The following is a 22,131-nucleotide window of genomic DNA, read 5'->3' as shown; positions in this document are numbered from 1 at the left end:
GTAAGGAATGGACCGCGAATATCATTTTGATTGAAGAGCTCGCTGATGTTACTGATGCAGCAGCTCAGCTAAATTCGCTCGATACTTACGATGTTCCGCAGCGAACGGAACTAGGGACTGGCGCGCTGCCACGCTGCCAAGCTGTTGCGATCGATTAATGCAATGACTGACATGAGCAGCGTCTGCACGAGATAGCAATTCGAACGATTCGTTGTCATAATAATTCATCTACTTCATCTCCTACTTTAGCGACGGCCCAAGCGGACGGTACAACAAGCATCCTAGTGGGCTTCGTGTTTTGAGTGATACTCGAGAGAGGAAGATGGTGGCGAGAAACTCCAGCAGATCAACTACTACCGCTGCTGCAAGATACACAGATATCTTTCCGACGCTGCCACCGCGGCGATCCACTTGTCTTGTCTTTGGGTGCGGCAGAGCTCTAGCACTCTGGAAGCATGTTGCATTCCTACCCGCGTACCGCACGGTTCCTCTAAGAACTCGCTGGAAGTCGATGTCTGACAACGGCAGCGCTTGCTCAACATTTCGTGTTCCTGGTCGGAATCGGAATAACGACGAGTATGGTACGAGTATCGCGATCAGATCTCATAGATCGCTTCAACAGCTACAAGATCTTTTGATTTTATCGCCGAGCACGAGCTTCTTGTCGTGGTAACGGTTCCCGGTACGGGTTCGCACTGCATGCGTTAATTGGATTTTAGTTCGATCATTCAAACCTTTATTCATTTGAACCTCCGAGCCGCCTTCGATTCAATTAAAGCAGATGATTCGAGAATCACTTTTGGGCTGCACGCATGGCCTGCTTACCTGTGTGTGAAGAAAAAAGAGAGGAAGAGAGAGAGAGAGAGAAAGGTGAGAAAATGGAGCATTAGAATGCGATCCTCGTGCGCAACGGTGCACGATCCTGAGAGCCTTAGGTCCCCGGTTTTGGATGAATTATGAGTGCACCTCCACCGTGTCCCGTGTCTAAAGGAACAGTGTACCGGCAATCGAACCTCCAATTTACACTCCCGCGCATCAATCCCGCGCAACACACAAAAGGGGGCCCTCCAGGCGGCGATCAGTCAATGCTCAATGCGATCGATCCCTGAGTTCGTCTACCCGAACCCGAAAGACCCGATTCTAGACCCTCGCGACTCGCTATAACTATGATTTACTGTTGAGTGATGCGCATTATAATTTGAATCCCGGTGAGCGCGTCGTCGGCGTCATCGTCGTGTGATCGATTTGTTGCAGCGCCATTTAGCGGTCCCGAACTAACGGATCTTTCTTTGCGGTGGTACCTTTCAACATCACACTGCTGGTGGGATTCCCCGTTTTTTTTTTTTTTTGCTCGGACTGAGATCCACATTTATCCACAAACAATTCCCCCGAAAAATTACTGTTGTGGCTGCGAGTGCTGCAGGAGTGCAGAGGTGCTTGATTGCATAAGACCACCGCCACCATCGTCGTTACAATTATGTGGCTCATACAGGCTGTGGCTCCCCTCTCTTCCTCTCTGTGTCTCTCCACAGCTCGGTGTTTACAGCTTGTCAAATCGTGACCATCGGACAAGTGCCCGGACTAGGATAATTGCACTGACCAGCGCACCATCCAGTGAGCGATCGATGCAGCTCGGTTGCCGGGCGTCCGTACCAAATCCGTACCAAACAGAAAGCAGAGTAAATAAACAAACACTCTCCACGCCGCCGCTACACCCCTCGCGAGTAAATTAAAACTCAATGAAATGAGTCTCCGTACACACGAACCGTTCCCAATCAGAAGTGTACCGGCGGGCTGGCGCGACCAGCATCTCATTATGCAAGCAAATCGCAGCCGCTGCTGTGGCCCAACCACACCGGATTATGTTGCCGTCCATAGCCACAAACACACAAGCACACACACGTGTATTAACATTGCAACATAACAGTGACTCGGGCGCGCGCGCGCGCAGAGAGCGAAGATGCAGCGCCACGATCTGATGTGTCGGACCGCCACCGCCTCCGTAAACACATGCCCCACAGCCTCCCAGCTTCTCTGTCGCGAGATGAGAAGGCATTTTCGATGTTTCAGTGTCCCTAGGGCACAGGGGCATTGGTCTCTTCACTTCGTCTCCAACATTGCAAAGTCACTTTTCGGGTTCTTTGCACCTTTTAATGCCACGGACGGACGAGCGCCTAAAACACTAAGTAACTTGGCTGTTTAATCCGCTTTTTCGCGGGCAGGATTGGAATTTCCCAGTCCCTCCCCCCAAAGCCTGTCACCGAAATGGAGCGCGGCCGCCCTCCCGCCCTGGGCCATTTCGCAACTCTCGCACCGCGATGTTTCTGTTTCCCATCGCTCGTCGCCCCGTTCGCGCGGTTGTTAAACTGTTAAACGAATTATGACCCTGGCTGGCGTACTGGTGGCACATTTCGCCATCAAGCGAGCGCGTGGCGTTCGCGTAATTGAACGCGCAATACCACCGAGCCCCCCTCGGATTCAAAATGGGAGGGAAAATTAGTTTACAAACACAATTTACAATTCACCCCCTTTATGAGAGGCACCGCCGGGTCTGCTAATAAGCAAAGGATTGACATTTTAAGTTTGAGATGCACCCCTCCCGGGGGGAAGGAGCTGCATTCTAATCATAAACAAACCGCCTTCGACGGAATCATCACAAACTGATTTCTGCCAGGAACCCTCAAGGCTGTTGTTGGCATTTGTGTTCTGTTGTGTAAAGAAAAACGCAAGGAGTGCCAGGAGACGATCGAGAAGAGGCACGATCGAGAGAGGTATGTTTGTATGTTTCACTCTACCACCCTCGCTGGTATCATTATGCTCGTGCGATCCGATCCGAACATCAGGGCCCCTGGGCGGTGACAATTATCCATCACTTATGTCCAAATAAACCACGATCATATAACAACATAACAGGCGCATTGCAGCACCTGGTGTTTGTTTCTCCTTCTACAAATGGCCGGGCACCGCGATGAAGGGTCTTTTGTTTGGCCTCGAACGCAGAACGGCAACGACGGCGCGGAGTTGGTAACGTTTGTGGTTGGTCGCGCTCGCTCGCTCGCTGCCCGCTGGCGGTCACACGAAAGACACTCGCGCGATTACGCGCTAGCAACACCCTCCACCGCCCCACGGGTAGAGTATGGCGCCGTAACCTAGTTCTTGAGCGACTTGCAGGCGATTGCATGCACGGACCGGTGTTTCGCCAGCAGCCAGATTGTGTGCCCAGAGTGTACCGAGAGGACACTGGGGCACCACTGAACAATAGTGGGAAATTCGTCTGATTTCGAATGTCTAGCCAGGTTTGATCTGGATTTTATGCTGCTTTCAACAGCACGCGGCGTATCTCTGTGCGCCATTTTTATGTTGAGAACTTCTCAAAGTTTCTGCACGCAAACAGAATATGCGCAAGAGATGGACGCTAATGGTAGAACAAATAGAGCGTTCCCGCCGTCATGAGGTGAGCAAATGATCTGTGTTTCATGTGTGTGAAAGTAAGTCACAAAGTGTGTATTTGAAGCAACGCGGAACACACATGAGACCGGAGACATGAATACACTTGGCGGGGCGCGGTATTGCGATCGCAATTCACTCCGCGTGCGTTAAGTAATCACAAACCCTCGGTTTGCCACGGAAAGCAAAAGTATCTCTGTTTTTCCTCCCCTGGGAAACTCGTCTGCGGGCTCGGCTAGGAGGGCTGCGAGAGACGCACATGATAAGCACCTCGAGCCGCCCGACACAAAACAATAGTGCAAGCTGACAAGTTTGTTGTTTACGAAATGGGTGCTAATGGTTGTTTTTGGACTTTTCTCTCGCTGGCGATCTCTAGATCTGTAAAGAGTCTGTTTGTCTGTTTTTTTTCCGCCTCGTCAGCGTTGGCGTGACATGACGCGGCCATCTCGGAGACGTATGACGTCGCTTTCATAACCACCTCGATCGAGGTGGATCGGGGAAGTGGAAGCGTTCCATTTCGATCAAACATTTGTCAACAATTGGAACAGGCGCAGGCGCAGCAGATTGGATCGATTTCTCTCATTCCTGTATGCACATGCAACGGCGTAGATGTCGTCGTCACTGATCGTCGATGGACGATGGTGATGAAAAGAGAGTTGAAATTGATCTACGTTTATGACGTGTGCCTAGCGTGCGTTATGTAAGGGACACACAATGATGCAGCATGCTAGGGACCGCTAGGGACCAAATCAATTCCGTTGCAGCGGTTTTAATGTTGATCTCCATTTGATTGCCCCTCTATCTCCCCATGGAATGCCGAATCAGATTTTGATAAATCGAAATTCGAACGAACCAAGATGAAAGATGCATTTTTATGGTGGCTATAACGTGGGAGATTATTCAGTGAGGATCGGTAAAGTTCTATCGTGCTACCGCTAAAGGATTATGATGCACGATATCACACCGTAGATGCACCGTTACGGATCTCCGGCAGTCAATTTGATGCTCTCTTCATTCGAATACCAGCTGCTTAAGACTTCAGCAACGTGCAGCTGCTAAGACCTGGATTACTCCTAATGATGTGGTACAATAAAACTACCACAAAGGTGCCCTAAGAATGAACGCATTATCCATTGATTTCCACTCGAAAACCCCCAGAAAAGGTCCATTGACCTTCGCCCAGAGTGGTCCGAAAATGGCGCGAAGTACACGACTGGCGTTACAGAATCGATTTTATCCCTTCCAGGAGGGGGCCATTTATAACCTGATTGCATAATTGCATTTACCACCATCGACAAAAGAAGCATGCAGAAATTTTGCATGCGCGAAAGTCCTTCTCTCGCGTCGCCTTTCGCGCAATTGCACAAAAGAAAGAGATGCCCTCGCGGATCGCGGTGCCGATCATTTATCATCCGAAAAAATCTCCTCTCGTTGGAGATTCTCGAGGTGTGAATGCACGAAGTGAAGGCCTTGCGCCTTGGGTTTGTACACAGAAATGGGGCGCGGCATTCGGAATAAAGTTTGATCAAACTGACAGTTTTGATTGCCAAACACATATGCGCCCCAAACCACGCCGTGATCTGGCGCAATCCACAAGCGACCGGAAATGGCGCGAGATCCAATCGACTGATTCGACCCGGGGGCGACCCCCCTCAAAATGCCTCGAACAAAACGGTTGCTTTCATCTCCGCGCCGCTGGCTGACCTTTCTGTCCGAAACATTTCGATCGCCCGATCGGTCGGTCGGTCGGTCGGACAATGCGAAACATAACATTCCGTTTGGTTTTTGGGCAAACGGTTGGCCATTGTGTGCGGTGGTGGCCTCGCCGTGATCGCTCATGCTGGTGCCCTTCCTCCTGCTCCAACAATCATAAGCTCGGGGGGGAGTCAATTTACAATCGATATAAATTATTCTTACACCTTGGCGTACGCTTCGCGAAACCATAATGGGATGGACATCACCTTCCCTCCGCGAAAAAACGCTGCGCACAAATTGTAATCGTAACGGATGCACTCCTGCGGCCTTATCTCTTGCTTCTTAGTCTCTTTCTCTTGCTCCCTTCGCTGCGATCGACATAAATTCCGGGGAAGATGCTGCCACATCTTTTCGCCGTGACCCCGAAACCGTCGTCCTGTGGTCGAAGGAAGAAGGGAACTCATTTATAACAACAACCCATCGGCAGTTGGCCACGAGCGAGAACAAGAGATACGCAGATGTAGCAACAGGAACGTCGTTTTCGCACATTTCGGTGCCATGTTTACATAATTTTTAAATTTTGCAACATGTACACATAATACCGGCAGTATGCAAATTCCGGACATCTTGCTCTGGCCGGACGAGCATAAAAGCATACATTTTTGTCAGATAACATTATAAGCGACGCGTGCAGGGGGTTGAAAGTGTATCGAAGAAGCCAATGAACCGTTGCTATGCACCACAAACCATTGCGCGAGAAGCTTCTGCGTTTGCAACAAGCAATGCCTACTAAGGGAAGGGTTATCCAGAAATGTTTCAATTAAAGTTATGTTTTTACTGTAACAGGGGGAACAGCACAGCATGCACAGATGTATGAATGCGCGCCTCGAGATCGCAAAACCATCAACTCCATCTTGATCTGCTGCTAGGTAACGGATTGTCTCGAGCTAAACTTGTCCATCAATCACACGCTCCTGCTAAGCTGCAAAAAGGTACAGCCTAGAGATGCCCTTAGGAGTAGATCGTACAAATTTCCTGCTCGAACAATGCCCAAAAAAGGACGGCAAAGAAGTTATGCTTTCCTTTCGTGTCTTAATTGATTGCTCATTAGAAGGTATGTAAATCGATATTCAAGTCGATTCTTAAGTTTGCTACTCGTCTCGAAAGACGATCGCTATTCGATCGCCTTATACGATCCCTTTGACGTTGCGTAACGACGACGATTGCAATACGATAAGCTGCTTGCAACGGTTTGCAGCCAGAGCACCTGCTGTTACTGGAATTTCGACTCCATCGATCGATCTTTTTAATCAACGAGCAACCATCACTAAATAAGGCATTACGATTGCTAATTTGTAGTGAAGGATTGCGTCCACAGAATGATCTTCTTGTGATCTTTCTGCGATACCTTAATCCATGGAGTCACTTCCCCAAATCCATGAGAAACGCTCCCCGACGCGGTTATCCCGATAATGTTTCACGCAGCATATGTTTTCCACCATAAACAATCTTCAAATTAAGGTCACCACTGTCCACCAACCACCGCAACCAAACAGGTCCTATTGACACAGAATTGCCTGCAAAATAACGAATTGCCTGCGTGTCGCACCGTTGGACGATGGCCTGGTTCGCGTGGAATGCAATTTGTGTTGAAAAATTAAACGACCAAAACGGCCGAGGCTCGCTTAACCCAGTGGCCACCGGAGAGAATATTCTGGCCGCACGCACGCACGCAACGCCAGCAACGACTAACGGTACCACCGACCACGGGCCGACGGCGTATAAATCCTTAAATGATGAGCCTTAAACCAGTCTTCCGCTGCCACATTAATCGAACAAGAACGGTACAGAGAGGGCGAGAACAACGGGAGGAGCATGAAAATTATTAAACACCTTCAGCCCTAAATTAACGGGTTCGTAAGCCCCTGAGCTGGCCAAATTCGCCATCCGTCCAACGTGCGAGTGCAAATCGAACCGCGTGCACGCGAGGAAGAGGATTAATCGCACGTCGCAAGGATTTTTGGGTCTGCTATGTCTGGCCCGGTGCGCGCCCGGCACGCACGCATCCAACCAATCAAACGTAACCGTAAATATTAAGACTTCCATAAATCATCTTCTGCTCGCACGATGCTGCAGCAACCGACTCCGTGCAGGTTGTAACGAAATGCTGTGATTGCGCGAGCGACTTTCCGCAAACGGGATTCCGGTGGATCGAGGATGATCTGCCTCGTCGTTATATCGAATAGCAGTCCTCTGTTCCTCGTACAGGTGATCCTCGAATGGAATCGAAACCAAAATTTTGCGAAAAACGCAGAATCTTCGATCTCATTAAAATAATAATTCTACCTCGTTGACCTCGTTATGTGATCGCGCGGCGCTGGATTTTCCGCTGCATCCGATTTCCGTGACCAAATAATGAACTCTTCGGCTAAATTGTGGCGTGAAATTGAATTTCTTCCGGCCATATTGGTAGACAAATTAATCGCAATTTTGATGGTCCCGGTACGCGCATTGCGATTGATTTAATTGATTCATTCACACATCGGTAGCGACGATTGGAGGTTATTTGCTTGGATGCTGGTAAGCCAGCCAATTTAGAGTGGCCTCTCGTTAATTAACGGATGGCTGTGGATGGCTCCCATTATCTCTCTGGCTCGTTCTGACGCCAACGAGGCCACGCGATTTGTCATCGAGCTGAAGAGTTGCTAGAACCAACAACAGCTCCTCGGTGTGAGCCCGGTGGTGTAAATCACTCAAATCTGGTGGATCAATTTCCTTGAGCCGTACCACCGCGTAATGAGCTAAGCACGCTCGAAGCACGCTGCGTCAGTCTGCCGTCTCACCTCATGACAGATGAGGGCATTTGTAGAAACAAACAGAAAAAAAGTGTTCTTGCTCTCTCAGCGCCTGCTTTGCCATGGGATGATTCAACGCGCACGATGAGATCCCCTAAATTCAACGGAACAACCCCTCGAGGCACCCTCGACGTAACCATTGCTGGGATGCAATTAGTTAACTAAACTGCAGTTTTCGGGCGCTTTAAAGCGCGAACACGAACGGGGAGAATCACGGAATCACATCATTGCTTCATCGTGCCTCGAACATTCAACTGCTGCGAGCTCGTTGCTCCAGAATGACACGCAGCCGCCCAAATTGCATCCCCTGTAAACGTGCCCGGCTCACGCGAGCAACGCGGCAATTCGGAATAAAAATGATGAATCTGTTTAATGAGTTCGGTGAATTGATATAATTTTCAGTTCATTCGTCTTCGTCCCTCTGTTCCCTTTTTCACGCAGGATCTGATGACGGATGCTGCGGGTGGGAAAGCAGCTATTTTTTTCCGGAGAAAAGCGATTTAATGAGTGAACTGATTAATAAGCTGTGCGCGTTCTAGAGCGCCAGCTCACCTGAGGCTCAATTAGAAGCCAATTTATGACAATCAAACGAAGAATGATCGCCAACACAGCTTCCTTGATCACTGTAAAAAGGCAAATACAACGACGACCTTTCACCACAAAATCAACAACGAAAAGAATAGACTGTTTGCCTGCCTGCCTGTGTCTGCACCAAAAAAAAAAAACGGTTCACCATGACGCCATAACACGAGAAGATGGTGATGGATGGTGCATCTTCTGCTGTTGCTGTTGCACGATTGAAAACGATTTGTTTTGGTTCCTCCGCTTGCCCGCTTGGTGCTGGGCCGCAATACGAAATCGACCCGTTTGAAAGAGGAGTACCGGTTCGGCTTTGGCTTTGGCGCGAATTGATTTCCACGGATTCGGGGAGGGCGAACCACATTACCGAGCGTTTTCCGGGGGAGGCCACAACCCCGGTTTTGTCTGCGGAACGTGGTCTGTGCATCCGTTGCAATGGGGCATTAAAAGGTAATCATCGCACCGGGACAGCTTGACGAACGGTAACGATGGCGACGGCGACGGCGACGAAAGAGCTGCTCTGGTCGAGCAACCTCCCGATGTGAAGGATTCAAAGTGGTGTCACGCTGGCGGTGGTGGTGATGCGGGAACAAAAAGTAAACAGAAATCGATTTTCAAATTACCCGTAATTGGCTGTGTGTTCTTCCTCTTGTGTTTTGTGTCTTCTGCTTCTGCTTCTCGTCGTCACTACTAGCTGACGACGATCGTCGTTCGACCGATCGATTGAAACCCATTCATCCGTATCCTCCCCGACGCCAACGACGACCCGTTATGCAAGCACCATCGGATCCCACCGGGCATTCTAGGTACCGGTGACCACCCCGGATGTTTTTCTTCCCTTTTTTTATGGTTTATTGAAAGAACTCGACGCCTTCATCGCTTCACCGCTCGGGCCATCGATCGACTTCCTGGCAGCAGTGGCGGCAGGGGGGAAAAGTGAATTTTTCCGAACCGAAGACCAGCGGCCGGCGCCACGAACAGGAAGGCAACATTTGTTTCCATCCATTTTCCGCCATCGTCCATCTGTGATCCTGTTGATGATAGATCAACACCCCTAGACGCAAACCACCAATTTGGCACGGGGCGTCTTGGGCCGCGGCCAGTGGCCACGAGTGAAAGTGAGGAAAGCATTACGGCCTGGCCCCACCGCCAATTACAAGCGCGCAAGAGGCGCGAAGAATAGATGGTGCAGCTCATCCAGGGGCCAGTGCCAGGCGGTGGAACAAAAAACGATTAATTTTCCTGCTAATTGCTGAGCTGAGCTGAGGAAGGAAAGAAGCTATCGGAAGGAAGGGCCTCAAGTGAACACGTCCTATTGTGTGGCTGTTTGGGTTGTTGCTTTTGAGTTTTTTGTTTTTGTTGCACTTCCTCGTTGTACCGCGGAACAACAACCGCGGAAAACTACCGAAACGGGCAAACGAGACGTGCCGTGAGGAAGCGCATCCGTGCACTTGAGGCCACTTTGAAGTGAACCGACGAGTGAGCATTAGTCTACGTTACTTACGATGTTATCATGTTTTCCCCGCGCGCCCACTCTCTTTTTCGCTTACCTGAAAGAGAAGAAAAGAGAACAAGCATTGAGCATCAACATAAAATTAGCTGGAGCGCTGCAAGGACGCAAGTGACAGACGCGAGAAGCACAAGAAAAACAAATTGCTAGCGGCCCCAAAAACCTGCTGTCTTCTGCTCGAAATGAGATCGAATAACACTACGGCGAGTAATTTGTTGCGAGCAATCAAGGGCAGGGCAATCGGTGCATAATCGGTGCCTTCTTATTAACCTCTATTAGAGCGACATGGCAGGAAGCGGAGAATGTTGTTGTTTTGCAAAATAATAAAATTACAAACATTTCGAAACGTATCCTCCCGGATCGCGCGCACCTCTAATGATCATTAACAGAGAGCACTGCAGAGGGATCGACGGTTTACATTCGGAGCCGGGTCCTTCAACTAAAGTATCGCCTCATTATGCTACAATGCACACACTACAGGCGCGCAGTGCATAGGTCAAACTCATCAGCCCCCCCTTCCCCCTTCAAAAAGCTCCATTAGCATTAGCAGGAGCTGCCCTGGGGATTTCAATTTTGGTTTCGCAGCACCCCACTCGAAACCTAGGTACGTGAACCGGGAATGCGTCGAAAATTCCATTTCCCTCTGATGTCCTCAGCGCCATGGCGACGCATGGCCTACGCATGTGCGCAGGTGTAATGAATTTTCCACACCTCACTGCGCCGTCATCCTCTGGCTGTCCGATGACCTTTACCTTTTGACCAAAGGCTGGCGCAAAATGTCAACATTGCCACCATCCGGCGGCGGCCAGCCAGCGTCATCATCATCATCTCCGTCGAGCATTTGTTAACGCATGGCCGCCCGTGGGGGGGGGGGGGGCGAAAAAAGAGGAGCGAAAAAAGAAAGAAACGATCGCGACACACTTATGCTAAGCATCCTTCGGAGACCCTTATTTGGGCTTTTCGTACGGTCGGGGTTCGAATCTAATCTCTTAAATCATCTTCATCATCGGTGTCGTCAACGTTATGGATTTATGAGTGAGCAGCTGCTGCTTCGCTTCGCTTTGGTCGCGCTTTTTTCGGTGAAATTCTGACGATTTCTTCTCAAGATCGTTATCGGGGAGTGCGGTGCGGTACGGTGCGCTATGCTTTATGGGTGTTAGGTAATGGGTGGGTTCACCTTTACCCGCATGGCCATGAGGAGGATCGTTAGCCTTTCCAATGGTGACTCTGTTTTTGTGATTAGAAAAAAAGTTCTCTTCAATATGCGAGCATATTAGCATAGCAACCATGTTCTCAGAAAATGTCAGAAAACTACGGACCGAAAAAGGAAGTGTCAAAGTTGTAAATAAAAAACAATCAATTTTACTTGAATATTACAAAATGCCTTGGCGCGTTTTTGCTCATAAAATATTTTGTAGATCCCAGAGGCTGCCATTTGTAAAGCATAAATTATCATTTCCAGAACCTTTCCTGCCCACCAAGCGTGCGGTTCGTCGTCAACACGGGCATTCAGATCACCTGGTGGAGCTCACTCATCGTCGCGGCAGCTAGGGAAGCAATAAAAGTGACCATTCCGTCGGCTTGCTCAATGCCCTGTAACCAGTTTGTAGGCAGCTGGCGGTGTGTGCAAGACGATCACCACCACCATCAGCTCAACAAATAACAAAAAGGCAACAACAAAAAAACGGAGTAAAATGGCTGCGCAACGAAAATGAAAATTGATGGACCATCAGTGGCCCACCACCACCCGCACTGCCTCTAATCCTCTGAGAGGCGCCCAAAAACCCAAAAACTTCCGCCGTCTCCGAGCCTCTGAGTGGCTAGTTCTCGAGTTACTACCCCCTTGTCCACCTTCCTTCAGCGCGCGCTCGAGCGTCCATCCGAAACGTCCTTGCGAGCATATTAAATTACAGATATTTCTTGCACTTTCTGCCATTCTATGTCGCTATTGCTGCTGCTGCTGCTGCTGCTGCCGGTTGTTCGTTCGCAATGTTACGTTACTCCGTACTCCGACTTGGAAGGGGAAGAAGGGGAGGCAGAAACATGATCCGAAACACGATCGTGCCCCGGACGCCATTCACTACTCGCTGAGCTAGCCAGCTAGCTAACTACAACTCGACCACCATGCGCTGTTGGCTGTCGAGCAAGCGAGCGAGTTTTGCAAGGCCTCGAAAAGCGGGAAAACGGCTCAACAGCAGCAGCCACTTTGCGAGCCTTTCGATTTCGTTTCAGGCGGGCTCGGGGCATTTTCAGAGTGTATTTTTTTCGTGGCAACGCGTAGAGGGTGGCGTCGCTTTAAAGAAATGAACACCACGCCACAAACTCGTGGCCATTAGTCGAAGGGTCCCCACAAGGTCCACCCGAACCACCAGTTCGTTACATTCAAATGGCGCATGGCGGAAATAAATTCCATTCCATTGCCCTCCCTTTAACGGGATTAGAACGTGCTGCTGCTCAATACAGTCGCGTTTCGGTTGGATTCCATTTTATTTTTCTTTATAAAAAAACGGTGACAGAAACGATCAAGTAGCGGCGTAAAGAACTCTGGCTGGCTCAATTATGCTTTATAAACGCTTCGAAGGAGGCCTTCTCGGCATGCCATGTGAGTCTCCCAGTAAGGAACCGCTGCTGGGCGCTGTCAGAATGGCCTAGATCCGGCAGCAAACACCTTCATCACCTTCCTATGGTGAGCGAGAAGCGAGCGAAAAAAAGGGACAAAAATCATATGGCACCCATCGAGCCAGCCAGCCAGCCTGCCAGCCAGCCAGCTGGCCAGCGATCTGTGGCGCCAACCGGATCGCGCGCGCTACCGGAACGAATCCGACCAGCGCCAACCTCCCGGCCCAGGGGCAGCAAAACACATAAATTAAATTAACTGCACCAAGCCGGCAGTTGGCGCACTCTCGCGGTCACTAAATTGTACGTTTGGTGCACGGTAACCATGCCAGGGGGTTCGTCGCTGCAACCGTTGAAGTCTTTTGTGCACTCGCTGCACCAAAGCAATGCGACGCCGAGTTTTAGTAGAAAAATTGATTGCTCATAACCTCACTTTCCGCATTTCATTACGCATTTAGTAGGCCTTGTGAGAATGCTGGGTGTCCAATTCTCACCAAAAAAGGGCTGCCTCATAAATCGGAGTAACGGTACTCCACGCTGCGAGTGCATGACAAACAAACATTCAATAATACTTATCAATTCAGGGCACAGACACTCCTCCCTCGCGATGACACGTAGCCTCCGTCTGGGATCGAGAAGAAGCAGGAACGGCATCAAATCAAAATACGTAAAACAAACACCCCCGGGCCGGGTGTAGGTATTTGAAGAACAGCGCATTCTACCCGAGGCGAGGTCGATGGCCACTCAACGGGACGACACTCGACGAATTTTAAGCGGAACCTAGGACACAGAATGGATTCCATTTGGCTTGGTTGACGACCAGCTCTCGATCGAGCAGTGAGCCCCTTCTGAATTCCGCTGCTGGATACAGCCTGGGAGACAGAGAGAGAGAGTGCAGGGGGCGCGATTAGCCTCTGTTGAAAGAATGCGCCAGCGCCAGTTTTTGGTATGTATCTGGCGCAATCGCCGCGATGGCCGATTTCCTTACATTTGTGCAGCAACACCACCAGACCCGTCAGCGCACTGTTCAGTTCAGTCTTCAATCACCTCTCTCCTCTTGCTCTCGCTCTCTCACTCTCTGGTGGACGGCCGGTCGGTGGATTAAAAAGATTTCCTATTCCGTAATGCGATCGCAAGGCTCGGAAGCGGCGCTCGGTGTTCGGTGAAGGGGGAGAGAGCTCACGATTAACGAAGGGGGGGGGGCCTCTAGGAGCCAGCGAGTTGCATTTCCCGCCCTCAACGTCCCTTCCCTAAACGATGGAACCGAATTGCTGTCCACGCTTTTCGCGCGCCACTCGCCGTCATCGTCGTCGTCGTCTCCGTTGCGGATTTGCAGACAAAAGGCAACCGTTGGTTGGTTCGCCGATGGTTGCGGACAAGCGAGCCGAAATGCAAAAAGCTATTTGTTATAGGTGATTATTTATGTAATCGGTTTCGATCGGCCAGAGCCCCCTTCCCCGGGGGACCATATCGGCCATATTCTGGCCAATGGTTGGTTTTTCCCCCCGTCCGCTAAACCTTTAATCAACTTTCGCCTCCCAGCGGTCCACGAAGATGATCGAAGTCCCGGCTAAGTCCCGTTAATGATTTGCAAACATCTCGCCTAATGTTGTTTGCTTTTTTACTTAACTCTTGGAATGTATTTTTTTCAGTTGCAAGAAGACGAGTTGGTGAAAAATGATAAGACGAAGGGGATTACGTTCCTTCTTACCATAAATCGGTGTTAGCAACTCACCACACACAAAAAACTGGCCATAAATTGTGACCTAGAATATTCTGTTGACAGTCTTAAATCACAGCGGATCTCACGACCACAACGAACTTCATCAACAATACCATCCATCCCGTCCCGGTGACTCCCGGTGACCTAAAAAAGACCCACGCGGGGCTGCATCGCAAAAGCGCGAAACGAAATGCAGATTTATGACGCACGGTCCCGTGATGCAATGCAACGTACCATTGAACCCGCTACGGGCGTTATGCTAATGTTATTTCGATACCGAAACTGCGGTAGCCAGCAAAACTCCCAGTACCGAAGGGAGTCAAGAATGGCGTGGAACCGATCAATCGCCACACCACCGCGCGCGCGCTTTGTTTTCGTGGCACAGGATCGTTCTCTTCCGTTCGGTGGCCTAAATGGCGCGCATGACCGTAAGCAATCGGGCAAAACAATCGATCGATGGCGGACGATCGGGGTTTCCCCCATTAACGGCTAACGGTGGTTTGGTTTCGTTTCCTTCCACCACCGTGGCGCGATCCGTGGTAATTTGTAATCAAACTTTGGCTCAGACACTTCACCGAACCCCTCGCCAATGGTCAGGCTAATGGTGTGTCAGCACATTTGCATCCAATCGGAATGCCACACAACATGTCGCTTGGGAGTTGGGCGCGCGTATGCTCGTTTTGTAGGTTAAGTGCGCTATGACCGACCTATGAGCTCCCCCCGGAGACCTATTTCTATAATTACACCAAAAAGGTAGGGGCCTTTTGATGCTGCCAAAAAAAATGACTTAATGTCCCCGAGTGCGCACTCCCTTCCCAAGAGATGGTTGACATTTATCGTTAAGGGAGCCGAAACCACATACAACTCGCTAATAGAGATCCATCGAGGTGTTGCGCTCGTTGGCTGGCTGGCTGGCTGGCTGGCTGGCTGGTTGTCGTCGGCAATAGTAAAAGGAACTTGAAACACGTAGCGTCGGTTTCGTTGTTACAATGTTGCAGCTCAAGGCTTCCACAAACGTACAGCTTGGGGTGTACGCTACACCAAACCGTACGCGTCTCCGATAGAGCACTCGAGGAAACCGGTACGACAGCGGGTACAAGGGTAACTACACCACACCGCCGACGACAGGCCAGCCGGGTCGGAGTACAGGAGGCATCCGGACTCCGGAGAGGCGCCTGGCCCCTAGAGTAGCCACTACAACAACATCGCCCCTACCGTGTCGAGGGACACAATGGTTGTGGAGTGGAACGCAGGCAACAGAACTAAACACCAGATGACATCTTCACCACTACCACCATCCGCCATCAGCCATCGGCACACACCTTGAGTACCGTGGAGTGTGGAATGTATGGCGCGTGATGTCGATCGCCTATCGCCCACGTTCTCACCAGCACTCGCCGAGAAGCACCGAGAGGACCCTTCGCCTAGCATCTTGCCATCTTCCCTCCACTGTGATTCAACTGAAGAGGTGACTAGAATCTTCTCTCTCTCTCTCTCTCTCTCTCTCTCTCTCTCTCTCTCTCTCGAGTTCCTTTCGCTATCGATCGATCCCCTCAACAACGGGCGGCGGAACCAATCTCATGGTCTTGTGCTCCTCCGACGCTGCTGGATAAACCTGTTTGCTAATTTGCCCCACTGACATTTGTAACAAAAAAAAAGGAGGCGAACGCGAACACGGTCCATGGAGGAGGCTCATTTGGTTCGTGATGTTTGTGGATCGTTTGGGGCTCATCATCTTCAGCAACAAGTGCAGCAACACACGACTCTGCTGGCTCTGCTTGACATTTATCGCGGCCTGCTTTGCCAAGAATTTGGTGGCCCTAGGATTCTCGAGTGCAAGAAAATGGCAAGACCTTTCCGTGCGGTGCGGTGTTCGTAGGTCCGGGAGTTCTATTCTAGCAATTATGAGCCACAATCCAAAGGGGGAGGCGAGGTAACCGAACGCGACTGCAAGTGTCTCAAGTAACTACCCTTCTGGTCGTCGTCGTCGTCGTCGCTATCACCATCGGTCGATCTTATGCGGTTGAAGCCATTATCGAGCTTGGTGCTAGCGACGCCACCACGAAAACCACACGTCACGCTGGGTTGGGCCGCTGGGCGGTGAGACGAGAGTTTCGTTTTCATTTGACTCGCGGCCGCCGATAGATGAGCCGTGCGGTGTAACGGTGCCCGGAAGATGAATGATCGCTAACGGTGGTTAGTGTGGCAGCGTGCACGCGAGAGGTACGCTAATCTACGAAGATGAGCCAGCACTATCCTCCTAGCCCGGGGTTCGCTAGGAGTATGAGGTGTTTTTCCAAGTATTTCAGAAGTTTCTGCTGCGGTTAAGTCGAGGCAACGAACTTCGATGAGGATCTTGCATAACTATGTATTTAACTTTAGGGGATATGGTATTTTTCATATGTGACACACATTTTTAACATTTTCCCCTGAATGCTAATCCTTTTAAGAATATTGTTTGAAACTTTTGGATCAATCGAAGCGAAACTGACAAAGTTGTTTATTTTTCATCACTTAATCACTTTTTCAACTTCAAAAATCAGCCAAAAATCGAAAAAATGACAATTCAACAAAAAACTCAACGGGGCTACCTGGATAATCTTATAATCTGTCAAAAGAATATTGATTTCTATTTTTCTGATGACCCAGCACGCAGCGACGATGGAAAACGTTTTTGGTGCGGATCAAAAGACTTGCCCAGTAAGTGACGAACCCGGTTTGTTCATTGTGTGATTACTTTTTCTACTTCAAAATGCTGCCAAAATTTGGTAAATTGGAAATTCAACAAAAACTTAAAAAGGCTAACTAGATAAACTTATATTCTATGTAATGAATTTCAATTTGCATAGTTTAGTTGACACATCACGCGGCTAAGGTGGGCACCGGGAAAAGTACCTTTCTGCAAAGACGCACCTTCATAAATTTGATGCCATCGATCAGTATTTTTTTTTAATAAATCCTTGCCAATCAGTTTAAAAAATATTCTACAAAAGATGTAATTTAATATGCCATTCACTGGAAAAAATAAACTTGAATGGTTCCATCACAAAAAATCGTCAAAATGAGCCACAAATTATTAAGACTACGATTTGATGCCTAGGACGGAGCTCGATGTATCGAGTTCAATCGCACATCGTAATCTGCGCCAAACAATTCCAACTCATTGTGCTCGCCTGTCATAAGACGCCCTACGGTGTGCGTTGAACGTGGGCTCGGCCAGCTTCGATCGTGGGCTGTACGGCACGTCACGACGTCCTACTCTACTAGCTGTCAAGCCCGGAGCTGGCACCCCTGGTGATCCTGATTCCCGAGCGGAGCTCCACCAGGCGTCTAGTTTCTAGTTGAGACCTCTAATCCACCAACCCCCCCCCCCCCCCCCCCCGGGTACAAAAATTGCGACATAACGGCGCCTGACAATGGTGGTGACACTGGCACCAAACTCCACCGATGGTGTTTTGTCCGGGTTGAAAAGGGAAAGTATCTTTAAATTGCTCGCGATTGCACGGCAGTACTGTGTCAGTACTGTGTTGCGCCATTGGCTTGCGATTTGAATGGCATCGAAAGAACCGATCCGCTTTCCGCGCATCGTGATTCCGGCGGCGACGGCGATGCCTAGGAATGCCACTAGCAATGACCGAATTGTATCACCAAATCCTAGTCTCTCCACCTAGTTTCTCAGGGGGAAACTAGGTCACGGTACGGGCCAGATTCGTGGCCAGATTTATGTCATTCATTCCAATGTCGCTCTCTTTCGCTTTTCTGACTGGAGTCTAGGACCTGTTCGAACCCAAATATCTCACTCAACAAACGGATCATCTAGGGTTCGCGCGACAGCGTAGACAGATTTCTCTTCGATAGCTTTCGCTGCGGACGTGTGCGTGCGACGCGTCATGATTTATGAGCAAGCGATCCGAGCGACCTAAAGAGGTCTCCTCTCTTCCGGCATTCCAGTGGCCCATACCGTTCCTCCAACACCAAGACGCCACAGTCTACTCCGCTTCCGGTCGGCGCTTTCCTTCTCCTCCTATGTATCCTCGTGTTTCCCCGATTCAGATTCAGGTTTTTGACCAACGAGACCCAAACACACACTGGCACCGTGAGGTCCACACAGCTGATTAGCTGCGAGCTACGCCGACCACAAATGCGTATTAGTGACGCGTGCACTTTCCCTTTTTTTCTCCGTTTTTTTCGGCCACGATCGGCAACGATTGGACGCATCGATCACTCACGATCACGCATTGGCGGTGCTGGGGCGCGTGCTGGCGCTTTTGATAACCAAACCAAACCAGTGGACATCGCCTGGACGCACGCGGAACGCCATCACACGGGCACTGAAAGACAACCAGCAAGTAGTTCCTGTTTGCTCGCTTGTTTTATGTCTCCATTTTATGATCACCTTCTCTGATACGATCGATTGATCGATTCGAATCCCATTGCGTCGTCGTCATCGTCGATTTTACCATTTTCGGGCAGCCCTCTGTAACCGGAAGAAAGTGAAATGATTGATCGAGCATCCACGGTCGCTCGCACCCGCTCTTTGTGGTTGTTGCGGTGCCGATTGCGCAACCAACAGGTTTGCCCCCCCCGATCGAGACACCTCTTCATCTCCGATGTCACCGCCACCGCCACCGATGGGACGTCCGGAGGCAAGAAGGGCGCCGTCGCACCGCCGAAAATTGAAAGCGACCTCGCCAACATAATTGGCCACCAACACAGTACCCAGTGGTAGCGAGTGGGTCCTGTATGCTGCTCGCGAAAGGGAAAGTAAGTTCGCAATTCATTCGCAGCTCCATCCTGCTCCATCGCCAAGAGGACCACAAAACAAAACGATCGCCCAGAGGATGTCAACGATTTCGATGGAGCCCCAAATGGGGTTGGTGAATGGCACAAAAAAGGATGAGCATTTTGTTGTTCCAAATGCCTGTGCGAGTGGCCGTCGTAAGTGCGTGAGCAATTTATCAAAACAGAAATGCTAATTCGTTGGTTCGTCGCTCAAACTGAAGCGAAAGGGAGAAATCGGACCACGGCCACTAGGGGTTGCCACGCTGATTGGTCGCGCTGGTTAAGGCGAGTCGCTAATAATGCCATCAACGGAACGGAACGGAACGGGAAAAAAAAGGATCACCAGCAACCAGCAGCATGCGGGGCTAACGGTAATCGGGGTACATCCGGGGCACTCCACGGGACAGCAACGAGAGGTGTGAAAAGCTAGATAAACAAACAGCGGCCACCAACCTAGCTACCGATATGGAGCTGCATGTGTCTCTGTCTCGACCACTGTCCAGCTCATTTGCATACTAACAAGTAACGGAACAGTGTACTAGGCACCAGGAACAGGCGGATTTCTCCAATGCCAACCAAGTGACATCCGTAGCACCAGGCGATGCGCCAATCGAGTATGCTGTAGCGCAGTGTACGGTTGCTACGATCACACCACAACACAGCAGCGACGAGCACCCAGGAGACCTTCACAGTGCGCGCGCACCTGTATTTGACGTCCCTACCCAAGTGAAATGTCAAATGGCAGCATCTTCAATGACGATGAATAAGTACTTCGTACCACACCGTAGCTGCGCTTCAACAACCGGTGCTGCTTCTTCAATTAAAGGTCCTCTAGTAGCATGTGGCATGCGGTGGGCATGTGAAGGTATTAGACAACAACCCGAAGCGCACAGAGATGGCCACAGGATGCACAACCATATGAACTACCGTGACCTCAAACACAAGCACACTCGCACACTCGCAACTGACGTCCCGCATTGGTTCGTGGTACCGGTTCAATCGGTCTTCAGGTCATCGGAATCGATGGCGATACGGTGCGTTTCGAGGTCCATAGCATAGCGTGATAGACAATTCATTGATCCATGGATCATTAATGGATCTTCCCTCCCCGCGAATGATCCGTTAGTCTGTACGGCCACCGTTCCTTTAGTACTCGCGTCGTTTCCAATGTCTTCTTTACGCAACCCGGCGTCAAGGAGGAACTTCACGTTCAGACGCGTGCAAAAACGAGAAACATCACCATCATCAGCATCATCTGGTGGACCCCCGGACCGTCCGGGCCGTTCGGGGGTATGACCTATCGAATATAGGCCAGGGAGGTCGTAAAGGTGTTGAGTAGCTTCGGCCCGCAGCTTCGTCGTTGGTTAAATGATCAAAACGTAAAGCGCAAAAAAAAAACAACAACCCATTCGGGCACGCACACATCACACTGGCGGCCACCAGCCCGGTCCGGTCCAGTTGAATGCGATGATCCAGCCATCCACGATGTCGATACGGGGATGGTGGGGTGCCTTAGGTATCGGTAAAGATCTCAACTCACCAGCAGCAGCAAGAGAGGGAAACTAATCATCGCGCTTATTAATGGCCGGTTGTGCACGGTTAGCCTCGCGTCATCGAAAGCGAAATCATGTCCCGTTTCTGTACTGTATCGGCTTCATCGCACCAGGAGCGTGTGGAATGTGGAACTGTGGATGCTTCAGCCTGACTGACAATCCAGCACTAGATGTTCTAGATCGCGATGGAGTGCCTTTTAGCAACTCACTTTACTCCCCATAGCATTAGACTAATAACACTTGCTAGCCAGCAGCAGCTTATCGACGAGAATCACTTTGCGAGGACTATCAATTGACGACTTAGCGCTTGCGTAACGGTCAAATGAAGTGTTGTGGCCGGTGCTTCGAGCAACTAGCCAGCTACTGTGCCATGTCGCTCGTGTCTCGTGTCGAACGGAACATGTACTTGTGAACTGATAATTTGATTTATGGCGTTAGAATACAGCTCAACAGGTCATACAAGCCTCGGGAACAGGTTCTCTCGGGCAGTATTCTCGCGTAGATAATTGGGTTCTTCGTTGATGTCCATATTTATGAAACAAATGACGGAGAGCAGAGTAGGCTGGCTGGCTGCTGCTGCTGCTGCTGCTGTGTATCACGATTACGCAGGTTCTGGACACTTGATCCTGATCCAGAGTAATCGTTTGCCAGATCAGATGTTGCCAGATCGCGAGTGTGTCGACAAACCGCATCGCATCGTGTGCGGGTGCGAAAGCGAGTTTGTATCGCAACAACGAGTCTAGGTATTGGCCAGCCAGCCGGTTCGGTTGAGTAACTTTGGATCAACCTGTCAGTCAGCGCCCAGACAGGCGTGTTGTTGCTGCAGTGTTGACTGATGGATCGGACCAGACCAAAAAGGTGTAGCGAAGAGAGGGTGGTGTTGCCTTCGAGGAAATCTAGTCCTCGGTCCTTCTATTGCTCCTTGGACTTGGCTCTTTCGGTCCGTAAGTTCGTGCTTTTGCTGGTTATCTAGGGCAACGAATCGGCTCCGATTGAAGGCCGTGATCGCGTGCTGCTCCCGTGGTCAATCAAAACAAGAAGGAGAAAGCGCCACACCATCACCATCATTCGCCGAAGGTCTCGTGATTTGAATTCGTCGCACAACTCACCCGGGGGGGGCTGGAATGCTGATTCAAATGAGAGTTCGTCGTGCGTCGTGGCGCCGTGAGCCTCTCAACTGCAACGCTTCCGTGACTTCCTTGACATCCACTTTCTCAGCAGTCCCCCAGAGGCGATGCGGGTGTCCAAAAGGCGTCATGTTATCTAACCACATCGGGGCGCATCGGGGTGGCCACACGCATTCATCGGATTCACCCATTCACGTATCAATGATTATGGAAAACAAAATACTCAATCAATGATGTCACACGC

At 50.2% G+C, this 22,131-nt stretch overlaps 1 protein-coding gene across 5 annotated transcripts in view; it reads right to left on the bottom strand.

Annotated features, from left to right (window-relative positions):
* Positions 1–22,131, bottom strand: part of LOC126577371 (uncharacterized) — a 108,635-nt gene that overhangs the window by 28,240 nt on the left and 58,264 nt on the right. The gene's annotated exons all lie outside the window — the stretch shown is intronic.

Source organism: Anopheles aquasalis, chromosome 3 (assembly GCF_943734665.1).
Source record: "Anopheles aquasalis chromosome 3, idAnoAquaMG_Q_19, whole genome shotgun sequence".
NCBI classification, from domain to species: domain Eukaryota; kingdom Metazoa; phylum Arthropoda; class Insecta; order Diptera; family Culicidae; genus Anopheles; species Anopheles aquasalis.
Note: the sequence above shows the minus strand (reverse complement) of the source record. Positions and strands in the feature narration are given on the sequence as shown.